Source organism: Stenella coeruleoalba (assembly GCF_951394435.1).
Source record: "Stenella coeruleoalba genome assembly, chromosome: 19".
Lineage (NCBI taxonomy): Eukaryota > Metazoa > Chordata > Mammalia > Artiodactyla > Delphinidae > Stenella > Stenella coeruleoalba.
The window spans coordinates 22422746-22435055 of NC_137165.1; positions in this window are offsets into that span (position 1 = coordinate 22422746).

Here is a 12310-nt window from a genome sequence, read left to right on the forward strand (position 1 = left end):
TGACCTCACCACCTGCCCCATTATGACCCAGTCTGGCTCCCAGTTAAAACTGGAGGGCAGGGGGCCCAGGCAGTCCTGGGACCGACGGCCATGGGTGAGCGAAACTACTACCGAGCCGAGCCGTTCACTGGCCCCATCCGCAGGAAATGCCAGGAGCAAGGATACTCAATTCTTCTGATCCCGGTCAGCTTCATCTTGCTCAACGTGGGGATCAACGTGGTGACTATGGTCAGGGCAGGATCTGTGCAGCGCGGTTGGGGGAGCCCTGGGGTCTTGAAGGGGCTGAGGTGGGAGGGCTGCTGGGGTGTGACCGGACAAGGGTTGGATTTCAGGGCTCACCCTGCTCCCGGCCTCCCCCCTCCCCTTCTTCCCTCAACTCTGGAGGCATCTGAAGAGATTCTTGCGGGCACTTTTCAATCGTATTTTCCACAAAGGTGAGTGGGCGCCGGCGTGGGTTCAGGGGATGTGGGCCTGTCCCCTTTCTTCTATCCCTGCCTTGATTCTCAGCCCCTCAGGAACCCAGGCCCTGACCCATCTCGCCTTTCCCCACAGACAAGCAAGCCAGCTGTGTAGGCAGCCATCGCATGTGCATGCGCTGCTCCGTGGATCCCAAGAACCTGTGCTCAAGAGTTTCTTCCCGCTTCTGCCATCGCCCAAGCTTCCTGCTCGGGCAGGCAAACCACCTTGACTACTGCCTGCAGCGGGGCCCGGCGGGGGCGGAGCCGGCGGCCCCCGCCGCGGGCGAGTAAAGGAGAAGGCGGGCGGAGCGGGAGGCAAAAAGCCTACAGCACCCGGTATTCCCAGGCGGTCTCCCATCCAAGTACTAACCAGGCCCGACCCTGCTTAGCTTCCGAGATCAGACGAGATCGGGCGCGTTCAGGGTGGTATGGCCGTAGACGGGGGCGGGGGCCGCGGGCTGCCTCTTGAGGGCCAGTTTCGCTGGCGCTGGCGCCTGAACGCCAGCCTGGCGGCCGGCCCGCCCCGGCAGGACCCCTGGCCCGCCCAGGCAGGGGGAACGGAGGTCTCGGGTATCGGGCGGCGGCGGAGGGTTTGGCGACCACCTCCCAGCCCAGGGCGGCCGTGACCCAGCAAACCCTTCGGCGCTTGGCGCCCCGCCCAAGATCCCGCACGTCGCCCACAGGGACGTGGCCCCGGAGGCTTCAGGGCCCGGGGCCCGCGGTCCCTTGGGCATCGGCCCTGCCCGCCCACGCGGCGCTAGGCGCAGCCCGGCCGCAGCCCGGGCCGGCCCTCCTGCCCGACAGCAGCTGGCCCGAAGCCACTGGGAGCCACCATTGAGTCGCCACGGCCCCTCAGCCCCGGCAAGGCCACCCCTGCCCCACACCCCCCGCCGAGCTCAGGATCCCGCTCCTGGTGGCCGGCAGGCCCGGGATAGCGGCCCCTGCCCTCGATCCCGCTCCCGCACCCGGCCGCGGTGACACGCCAGAGGGGCGGGGTGGTGGTGGGGCTTTTGTCGGAGGGAGCTGTGGAGGGACACTCCGGCACACAGGTGGCGGCGCCGGGACTGGGCGCCGGTGGGGGCGGCCAGGTGCAGGTCGAGGGGCTCGTGGGCCGAAAGGACGGCAACTGGGCCCGCGGCGGAGTCTGGGTCTGGAGGGCTCTGAGCCTCCATCCGCTCTGGTTCCTCGGGGCTACCGGCCCGAAGCCTGGTAGCGCGACACCCCACCGGCCCACAGACGTAGCCTCCCCAGCTGTGCTCACAGCGAGTCCAACCGCAGCCTGCACCCCTCCACGGGACACTTGGATTACTCCCGCGATCCCCACGAGGTGCGGCACCCGGCGGCCGCATGGGCTGAGATCCTGCCCTTGCGGCGCCCTGTGGCCACCTCCGCCTCCCTCACGGTACTGGCCGAGGCCTCGGACCAGCGGGCCCCGGCTCCCAGCTCAGCGCTGCTCCTCCGCCCCTCTCACCTCCTGCCCGACGTCCAGGCTACCGAGCACCCTCCACCCCCGCCCACCTTCATGCCACTCAGCCGGAACCCAGGAGGCAATGCCAACTACCAGGTGTATGACAGTCTGGTGCTGAAGCGGCAACCGCAGGAGGGCCAAGCGCGGGCCAACTCGCTGCTACCTTCCACCTCGGCCTCCAGGCCCTCTCTGCACGGGAGCCAGACTGGGAAAATGAACTTACCAGCAGCAAATGGGGGCAGGGGCAGGGGCAGGGGGCGGCAGGGCATGGAGAGAGGAATAAAGAGCGCCAGAGTCCAGGAAACATTGGTGGTCTGTGGCTTGGAAGCGCCACTCCTTCTGCCAGCCTGGGTCCCTTTGCTTGGCTTCCTGCAGGAAGAAGCCAGTGTCCCCTTCTTGGCCTGAGGGTCCCTTTGGTTTAGTGGCCACAGTTCTGCCAGCAGGCCCCTCCTGGTCCTATACCATGCACTAAGTACATCTGCAGCTGCAGACTCCAAACCCCTGGTCTCTGGGCACCTCCTCTGTGTCTCAGCTGTCCCTGTCCACAGAGAGCCTCATACAAGAAGTTGCTTCCAAACTGGGAGGTTCCACATCTGGGCAGGTCCAGCTCCAGGCCCAGTGAAGGGCATGAAGAAGGCTGAGGCTCTGGACTCCAGCCAGGCCTTCAGCAGGCCTCTGAGGCCAAGGTCTTCCTAGTCTCAAGAGGGGCCAAGAGACGCAACGTGTCATTTGAACAAGTGAGTCAGCGGGCGGTGAGCGAATGAATGACCGCTCGAGGGGATGTATGCCGGCCACCGGGCCCTGTTTGACTGTCCAGGCTCAGCTTACCTGACCCTGGTTACCAGGGAATGCCACTCTGGGCCCTCCTTTTCATCCCCCTCCCTCACTGTGACCTCACCACCTGCCCCATTATGACCCAGTCTGGCTCCCAGTTAAAACTGGAGGGCAGGGGGCCCAGGCAGTCCTGGGACCGACGGCCATGGGTGAGCGAAACTACTACCGAGCCGAGCCGTTCACTGGCCCCATCCGCAGGAAATGCCAGGAGCAAGGATACTCAATTCTTCTGATCCCGGTCAGCTTCATCTTGCTCAACGTGGGGATCAACGTGGTGACTATGGTCAGGGCAGGATCTGTGCAGCGCGGTTGGGGGAGCCCTGGGGTCTTGAAGGGGCTGAGGTGGGAGGGCTGCTGGGGTGTGACCGGACAAGGGTTGGATTTCAGGGCTCACCCTGCTCCCGGCCTCCCCCCTCCCCTTCTTCCCTCAACTCTGGAGGCATCTGAAGAGATTCTTGCGGGCACTTTTCAATCGTATTTTCCACAAAGGTGAGTGGGCGCCGGCGTGGGTTCAGGGGATGTGGGCCTGTCCCCTTTCTTCTATCCCTGCCTTGATTCTCAGCCCCTCAGGAACCCAGGCCCTGACCCATCTCGCCTTTCCCCACAGACAAGCAAGCCAGCTGTGTAGGCAGCCATCGCATGTGCATGCGCTGCTCCGTGGATCCCAAGAACCTGTGCTCAAGAGTTTCTTCCCGCTTCTGCCATCGCCCAAGCTTCCTGCTCGGGCAGGCAAACCACCTTGACTACTGCCTGCAGCGGGGCCCGGCGGGGGCGGAGCCGGCGGCCCCCGCCGCGGGCGAGTAAAGGAGAAGGCGGGCGGAGCGGGAGGCAAAAAGCCTACAGCACCCGGTATTCCCAGGCGGTCTCCCATCCAAGTACTAACCAGGCCCGACCCTGCTTAGCTTCCGAGATCAGACGAGATCGGGCGCGTTCAGGGTGGTATGGCCGTAGACGGGGGCGGGGGCCGCGGGCTGCCTCTTGAGGGCCAGTTTCGCTGGCGCTGGCGCCTGAACGCCAGCCTGGCGGCCGGCCCGCCCCGGCAGGGCCCCCTGGCCCGCCCAGGCAGGGGGAACGGAGGTCTCGGGTATCGGGCGGCGGCGGAGGGTTTGGCGACCACCTCCCAGCCCAGGGCGGCCGTGACCCAGCAAACCCTTCGGCGCTTGGCGCCCCGCCCAAGATCCCGCACGTCGCCCACAGGGACGTGGCCCCGGAGGCTTCAGGGCCCGGGGCCCGCGGTCCCTTGGGCATCGGCCCTGCCCGCCCACGCGGCGCTAGGCGCAGCCCGGCCGCAGCCCGGGCCGGCCCTCCTGCCCGACAGCAGCTGGCCCGAAGCCACTGGGAGCCACCATTGAGTCGCCACGGCCCCTCAGCCCCGGCAAGGCCACCCCTGCCCCACACCCCCCGCCGAGCTCAGGACCCCGCTCCTGGTGGCCGGCAGGCCCGGGATAGCGGCCCCTGCCCTCGATCCCGCTCCCGCACCCGGCCGCGGTGACACGCCAGAGGGGCGGGGTGGTGGTGGGGCTTTTGTCGGAGGGAGCTGTGGAGGGACACTCCGGCACACAGGTGGCGGCGCCGGGACTGGGCGCCGGTGGGGGCGGCCAGGTGCAGGTCGAGGGGCTCGTGGGCCGAAAGGACGGCAACTGGGCCCGCGGCGGAGTCTGGGTCTGGAGGGCTCTGAGCCTCCATCCGCTCTGGTTCCTCGGGGCTACCGGCCCGAAGCCTGGTAGCGCGACACCCCACCGGCCCACAGACGTAGCCTCCCCAGCTGTGCTCACAGCGAGTCCAACCGCAGCCTGCACCCCTCCACGGGACACTTGGATTACTCCCGCGATCCCCACGAGGTGCGGCACCCGGCGGCCGCATGGGCTGAGATCCTGCCCTTGCGGCGCCCTGTGGCCACCTCCGCCTCCCTCACGGTACTGGCCGAGGCCTCGGACCAGCGGGCCCCGGCTCCCAGCTCAGCGCTGCTCCTCCGCCCCTCTCACCTCCTGCCCGACGTCCAGGCTACCGAGCACCCTCCACCCCCGCCCACCTTCATGCCACTCAGCCGGAACCCAGGAGGCAATGCCAACTACCAGGTGTATGACAGTCTGGTGCTGAAGCGGCAACCGCAGGAGGGCCAAGCGCGGGCCAACTCGCTGCTACCTTCCACCTCGGCCTCCAGGCCCTCTCTGCACGGGAGCCAGACTGGGAAAATGAACTTACCAGCAGCAAATGGGGGCGGGGGCAGGGGCAGGGGGCGGCAGGGCATGGAGAGAGGAATAAAGAGCGCCAGAGTCCAGGAAACATTGGTGGTCTGTGGCTTGGAAGCGCCACTCCTTCTGCCAGCCTGGGTCCCTTTGCTTGGCTTCCTGCAGTAAGAAGCCAGTGTCCCCTTCTTGGCCTGAGGGTCCCTTTGGTTTAGTGGCCACAGTTCTGCCAGCAGGCCCCTCCTGGTCCTATACCATGCACTAAGTACATCTGCAGCTGCAGACTCCAAACCCCTGGTCTCTGGGCACCTCCTCTGTGTCTCAGCTGTCCCTGTCCACAGAGAGCCTCATACAAGAAGTTGCTTCCAAACTGGGAGGTTCCACATCTGGGCAGGTCCAGCTCCAGGCCCAGTGAAGGGCATGAAGAAGGCTGAGGCTCTGGACTCCAGCCAGGCCTTCAGCAGGCCTCTGAGGCCAAGGTCTTCCTAGTCTCAAGAGGGGCCAAGAGACGCAACGTGTCATTTGAACAAGTGAGTCAGCGGGCGGTGAGCGAATGAATGACCGCTCGAGGGGATGTATGCCGGCCACCGGGCCCTGTTTGACTGTCCAGGCTCAGCTTACCTGACCCTGGTTACCAGGGAATGCCACTCTGGGCCCTCCTTTTCATCCCCCTCCCTCACTGTGACCTCACCACCTGCCCCATTATGACCCAGTCTGGCTCCCAGTTAAAACTGGAGGGCAGGGGGCCCAGGCAGTCCTGGGACCGACGGCCATGGGTGAGCGAAACTACTACCGAGCCGAGCCGTTCACTGGCCCCATCCGCAGGAAATGCCAGGAGCAAGGATACTCAATTCTTCTGATCCCGGTCAGCTTCATCTTGCTCAACGTGGGGATCAACGTGGTGACTATGGTCAGGGCAGGATCTGTGCAGCGCGGTTGGGGGAGCCCTGGGGTCTTGAAGGGGCTGAGGTGGGAGGGCTGCTGGGGTGTGACCGGACAAGGGTTGGATTTCAGGGCTCACCCTGCTCCCGGCCTCCCCCCTCCCCTTCTTCCCTCAACTCTGGAGGCATCTGAAGAGATTCTTGCGGGCACTTTTCAATCGTATTTTCCACAAAGGTGAGTGGGCGCCGGCGTGGGTTCAGGGGATGTGGGCCTGTCCCCTTTCTTCTATCCCTGCCTTGATTCTCAGCCCCTCAGGAACCCAGGCCCTGACCCATCTCGCCTTTCCCCACAGACAAGCAAGCCAGCTGTGTAGGCAGCCATCGCATGTGCATGCGCTGCTCCGTGGATCCCAAGAACCTGTGCTCAAGAGTTTCTTCCCGCTTCTGCCATCGCCCAAGCTTCCTGCTCGGGCAGGCAAACCACCTTGACTACTGCCTGCAGCGGGGCCCGGTGGGGGCGGAGCCGGCGGCCCCCGCCGCGGGCGAGTAAAGGAGAAGGCGGGCGGAGCGGGAGGCAAAAAGCCTACAGCACCCGGTATTCCCAGGCGGTCTCCCATCCAAGTACTAACCAGGCCCGACCCTGCTTAGCTTCCGAGATCAGACGAGATCGGGCGCGTTCAGGGTGGTATGGCCGTAGACGGGGGCGGGGGCCGCGGGCTGCCTCTTGAGGGCCAGTTTCGCTGGCGCTGGCGCCTGAACGCCAGCCTGGCGGCCGGCCCGCCCCGGCAGGGCCCCCTGGCCCGCCCAGGCAGGGGGAACGGAGGTCTCGGGTATCGGGCGGCGGCGGAGGGTTTGGCGACCACCTCCCAGCCCAGGGCGGCCGTGACCCAGCAAACCCTTCGGCGCTTGGCGCCCCGCCCAAGATCCCGCACGTCGCCCACAGGGACGTGGCCCCGGAGGCTTCAGGGCCCGGGGCCCGCGGTCCCTTGGGCATCGGCCCTGCCCGCCCACGCGGCGCTAGGCGCAGCCCGGCCGCAGCCCGGGCCGGCCCTCCTGCCCGACAGCAGCTGGCCCGAAGCCACTGGGAGCCACCATTGAGTCGCCACGGCCCCTCAGCCCCGGCAAGGCCACCCCTGCCCCACACCCCCCGCCGAGCTCAGGACCCCGCTCCTGGTGGCCGGCAGGCCCGGGATAGCGGCCCCTGCCCTCGATCCCGCTCCCGCACCCGGCCGCGGTGACACGCCAGAGGGGCGGGGTGGTGGTGGGGCTTTTGTCGGAGGGAGCTGTGGAGGGACACTCCGGCACACAGGTGGCGGCGCCGGGACTGGGCGCCGGTGGGGGCGGCCAGGTGCAGGTCGAGGGGCTCGTGGGCCGAAAGGACGGCAACTGGGCCCGCGGCGGAGTCTGGGTCTGGAGGGCTCTGAGCCTCCATCCGCTCTGGTTCCTCGGGGCTACCGGCCCGAAGCCTGGTAGCGCGACACCCCACCGGCCCACAGACGTAGCCTCCCCAGCTGTGCTCACAGCGAGTCCAACCGCAGCCTGCACCCCTCCACGGGACACTTGGATTACTCCCGCGATCCCCACGAGGTGCGGCACCCGGCGGCCGCATGGGCTGAGATCCTGCCCTTGCGGCGCCCTGTGGCCACCTCCGCCTCCCTCACGGTACTGGCCGAGGCCTCGGACCAGCGGGCCCCGGCTCCCAGCTCAGCGCTGCTCCTCCGCCCCTCTCACCTCCTGCCCGACGTCCAGGCTACCGAGCACCCTCCACCCCCGCCCACCTTCATGCCACTCAGCCGGAACCCAGGAGGCAATGCCAACTACCAGGTGTATGACAGTCTGGTGCTGAAGCGGCAACCGCAGGAGGGCCAAGCGCGGGCCAACTCGCTGCTACCTTCCACCTCGGCCTCCAGGCCCTCTCTGCACGGGAGCCAGACTGGGAAAATGAACTTACCAGCAGCAAATGGGGGCGGGGGCAGGGGCAGGGGGCGGCAGGGCATGGAGAGAGGAATAAAGAGCGCCAGAGTCCAGGAAACATTGGTGGTCTGTGGCTTGGAAGCGCCACTCCTTCTGCCAGCCTGGGTCCCTTTGCTTGGCTTCCTGCAGTAAGAAGCCAGTGTCCCCTTCTTGGCCTGAGGGTCCCTTTGGTTTAGTGGCCACAGTTCTGCCAGCAGGCCCCTCCTGGTCCTATACCATGCACTAAGTACATCTGCAGCTGCAGACTCCAAACCCCTGGTCTCTGGGCACCTCCTCTGTGTCTCAGCTGTCCCTGTCCACAGAGAGCCTCATACAAGAAGTTGCTTCCAAACTGGGAGGTTCCACATCTGGGCAGGTCCAGCTCCAGGCCCAGTGAAGGGCATGAAGAAGGCTGAGGCTCTGGACTCCAGCCAGGCCTTCAGCAGGCCTCTGAGGCCAAGGTCTTCCTAGTCTCAAGAGGGGCCAAGAGACGCAACGTGTCATTTGAACAAGTGAGTCAGCGGGCGGTGAGCGAATGAATGACCGCTCGAGGGGATGTATGCCGGCCACCGGGCCCTGTTTGACTGTCCAGGCTCAGCTTACCTGACCCTGGTTACCAGGGAATGCCACTCTGGGCCCTCCTTTTCATCCCCCTCCCTCACTGTGACCTCACCACCTGCCCCATTATGACCCAGTCTGGCTCCCAGTTAAAACTGGAGGGCAGGGGGCCCAGGCAGTCCTGGGACCGACGGCCATGGGTGAGCGAAACTACTACCGAGCCGAGCCGTTCACTGGCCCCATCCGCAGGAAATGCCAGGAGCAAGGATACTCAATTCTTCTGATCCCGGTCAGCTTCATCTTGCTCAACGTGGGGATCAACGTGGTGACTATGGTCAGGGCAGGATCTGTGCAGCGCGGTTGGGGGAGCCCTGGGGTCTTGAAGGGGCTGAGGTGGGAGGGCTGCTGGGGTGTGACCGGACAAGGGTTGGATTTCAGGGCTCACCCTGCTCCCGGCCTCCCCCCTCCCCTTCTTCCCTCAACTCTGGAGGCATCTGAAGAGATTCTTGCGGGCACTTTTCAATCGTATTTTCCACAAAGGTGAGTGGGCGCCGGCGTGGGTTCAGGGGATGTGGGCCTGTCCCCTTTCTTCTATCCCTGCCTTGATTCTCAGCCCCTCAGGAACCCAGGCCCTGACCCATCTCGCCTTTCCCCACAGACAAGCAAGCCAGCTGTGTAGGCAGCCATCGCATGTGCATGCGCTGCTCCGTGGATCCCAAGAACCTGTGCTCAAGAGTTTCTTCCCGCTTCTGCCATCGCCCAAGCTTCCTGCTCGGGCAGGCAAACCACCTTGACTACTGCCTGCAGCGGGGCCCGGTGGGGGCGGAGCCGGCGGCCCCCGCCGCGGGCGAGTAAAGGAGAAGGCGGGCGGAGCGGGAGGCAAAAAGCCTACAGCACCCGGTATTCCCAGGCGGTCTCCCATCCAAGTACTAACCAGGCCCGACCCTGCTTAGCTTCCGAGATCAGACGAGATCGGGCGCGTTCAGGGTGGTATGGCCGTAGACGGGGGCGGGGGCCGCGGGCTGCCTCTTGAGGGCCAGTTTCGCTGGCGCTGGCGCCTGAACGCCAGCCTGGCGGCCGGCCCGCCCCGGCAGGGCCCCCTGGCCCGCCCAGGCAGGGGGAACGGAGGTCTCGGGTATCGGGCGGCGGCGGAGGGTTTGGCGACCACCTCCCAGCCCAGGGCGGCCGTGACCCAGCAAACCCTTCGGCGCTTGGCGCCCCGCCCAAGATCCCGCACGTCGCCCACAGGGACGTGGCCCCGGAGGCTTCAGGGCCCGGGGCCCGCGGTCCCTTGGGCATCGGCCCTGCCCGCCCACGCGGCGCTAGGCGCAGCCCGGCCGCAGCCCGGGCCGGCCCTCCTGCCCGACAGCAGCTGGCCCGAAGCCACTGGGAGCCACCATTGAGTCGCCACGGCCCCTCAGCCCCGGCAAGGCCACCCCTGCCCCACACCCCCCGCCGAGCTCAGGACCCCGCTCCTGGTGGCCGGCAGGCCCGGGATAGCGGCCCCTGCCCTCGATCCCGCTCCCGCACCCGGCCGCGGTGACACGCCAGAGGGGCGGGGTGGTGGTGGGGCTTTTGTCGGAGGGAGCTGTGGAGGGACACTCCGGCACACAGGTGGCGGCGCCGGGACTGGGCGCCGGTGGGGGCGGCCAGGTGCAGGTCGAGGGGCTCGTGGGCCGAAAGGACGGCAACTGGGCCCGCGGCGGAGTCTGGGTCTGGAGGGCTCTGAGCCTCCATCCGCTCTGGTTCCTCGGGGCTACCGGCCCGAAGCCTGGTAGCGCGACACCCCACCGGCCCACAGACGTAGCCTCCCCAGCTGTGCTCACAGCGAGTCCAACCGCAGCCTGCACCCCTCCACGGGACACTTGGATTACTCCCGCGATCCCCACGAGGTGCGGCACCCGGCGGCCGCATGGGCTGAGATCCTGCCCTTGCGGCGCCCTGTGGCCACCTCCGCCTCCCTCACGGTACTGGCCGAGGCCTCGGACCAGCGGGCCCCGGCTCCCAGCTCAGCGCTGCTCCTCCGCCCCTCTCACCTCCTGCCCGACGTCCAGGCTACCGAGCACCCTCCACCCCCGCCCACCTTCATGCCACTCAGCCGGAACCCAGGAGGCAATGCCAACTACCAGGTGTATGACAGTCTGGTGCTGAAGCGGCAACCGCAGGAGGGCCAAGCGCGGGCCAACTCGCTGCTACCTTCCACCTCGGCCTCCAGGCCCTCTCTGCACGGGAGCCAGACTGGGAAAATGAACTTACCAGCAGCAAATGGGGGCGGGGGCAGGGGCAGGGGGCGGCAGGGCATGGAGAGAGGAATAAAGAGCGCCAGAGTCCAGGAAACATTGGTGGTCTGTGGCTTGGAAGCGCCACTCCTTCTGCCAGCCTGGGTCCCTTTGCTTGGCTTCCTGCAGTAAGAAGCCAGTGTCCCCTTCTTGGCCTGAGGGTCCCTTTGGTTTAGTGGCCACAGTTCTGCCAGCAGGCCCCTCCTGGTCCTATACCATGCACTAAGTACATCTGCAGCTGCAGACTCCAAACCCCTGGTCTCTGGGCACCTCCTCTGTGTCTCAGCTGTCCCTGTCCACAGAGAGCCTCATACAAGAAGTTGCTTCCAAACTGGGAGGTTCCACATCTGGGCAGGTCCAGCTCCAGGCCCAGTGAAGGGCATGAAGAAGGCTGAGGCTCTGGACTCCAGCCAGGCCTTCAGCAGGCCTCTGAGGCCAAGGTCTTCCTAGTCTCAAGAGGGGCCAAGAGACGCAACGTGTCATTTGAACAAGTGAGTCAGCGGGCGGTGAGCGAATGAATGACCGCTCGAGGGGATGTATGCCGGCCACCGGGCCCTGTTTGACTGTCCAGGCTCAGCTTACCTGACCCTGGTTACCAGGGAATGCCACTCTGGGCCCTCCTTTTCATCCCCCTCCCTCACTGTGACCTCACCACCTGCCCCATTATGACCCAGTCTGGCTCCCAGTTAAAACTGGAGGGCAGGGGGCCCAGGCAGTCCTGGGACCGACGGCCATGGGTGAGCGAAACTACTACCGAGCCGAGCCGTTCACTGGCCCCATCCGCAGGAAATGCCAGGAGCAAGGATACTCAATTCTTCTGATCCCGGTCAGCTTCATCTTGCTCAACGTGGGGATCAACGTGGTGACTATGGTCAGGGCAGGATCTGTGCAGCGCGGTTGGGGGAGCCCTGGGGTCTTGAAGGGGCTGAGGTGGGAGGGCTGCTGGGGTGTGACCGGACAAGGGTTGGATTTCAGGGCTCACCCTGCTCCCGGCCTCCCCCCTCCCCTTCTTCCCTCAACTCTGGAGGCATCTGAAGAGATTCTTGCGGGCACTTTTCAATCGTATTTTCCACAAAGGTGAGTGGGCGCCGGCGTGGGTTCAGGGGATGTGGGCCTGTCCCCTTTCTTCTATCCCTGCCTTGATTCTCAGCCCCTCAGGAACCCAGGCCCTGACCCATCTCGCCTTTCCCCACAGACAAGCAAGCCAGCTGTGTAGGCAGCCATCGCATGTGCATGCGCTGCTCCGTGGATCCCAAGAACCTGTGCTCAAGAGTTTCTTCCCGCTTCTGCCATCGCCCAAGCTTCCTGCTCGGGCAGGCAAACCACCTTGACTACTGCCTGCAGCGGGGCCCGGCGGGGGCGGAGCCGGCGGCCCCCGCCGCGGGCGAGTAAAGGAGAAGGCGGGCGGAGCGGGAGGCAAAAAGCCTACAGCACCCGGTATTCCCAGGCGGTCTCCCATCCAAGTACTAACCAGGCCCGACCCTGCTTAGCTTCCGAGATCAGACGAGATCGGGCGCGTTCAGGGTGGTATGGCCGTAGACGGGGGCGGGGGCCGCGGGCTGCCTCTTGAGGGCCAGTTTCGCTGGCGCTGGCGCCTGAACGCCAGCCTGGCGGCCGGCCCGCCCCGGCAGGGCCCCCTGGCCCGCCCAGGCAGGGGGAACGGAGGTCTCGGGTATCGGGCGGCGGCGGA